The sequence below is a fragment of the Plectropomus leopardus genome, unplaced genomic scaffold (assembly GCF_008729295.1).
Source record: "Plectropomus leopardus isolate mb unplaced genomic scaffold, YSFRI_Pleo_2.0 unplaced_scaffold40099, whole genome shotgun sequence".
NCBI classification, from domain to species: Eukaryota; Metazoa; Chordata; class Actinopteri; order Perciformes; family Serranidae; genus Plectropomus; species Plectropomus leopardus.
This window is the reverse complement of record NW_024643903.1, coordinates 1-269: the sequence shown is the minus strand read 5'-3', so window position 1 is coordinate 269 and position 269 is coordinate 1. Positions and strand designations below refer to the sequence as shown.

The 269-nt window shown below is 54.6% G+C and overlaps 1 non-coding gene across 1 annotated transcript; it reads right to left on the bottom strand.

The window, feature by feature from the left end:
- Positions 1-148: 148 nt before the first annotated feature.
- LOC121939035 lies at positions 149-261 on the bottom strand. The gene has a single exon (XR_006105387.1). It is a non-coding gene; the product is annotated as a U5 spliceosomal RNA (small nuclear RNA).
- Between the last annotated feature and the right edge of the window lie 8 nt (positions 262-269).

Genomic DNA, 269 nt, shown 5'->3' with positions numbered 1-269 from the left:
CCTAGGGCGGGTCTCACTTGTCGTGGTGCCGTCGTCTCCATTGGGCACGAGAATGGCTGCTTGCGCATGAGAGCAGCTGCCTGCGCGTCACGCCCGCCCGTGGTGAATCGCTCCAGTCTAGGCTTGCTGTTCACAAATGCACAAGGCTCAACCAAATGGCACAGCCTGTCAAAAATAGGTTCAACTCAGTGGTGTTCCTCTCCACGGAAGTCTTTAGTAAATGGCGAAAGACTTGTGCGCTATGAAGAGAAACCAGAGCATGTACAGCC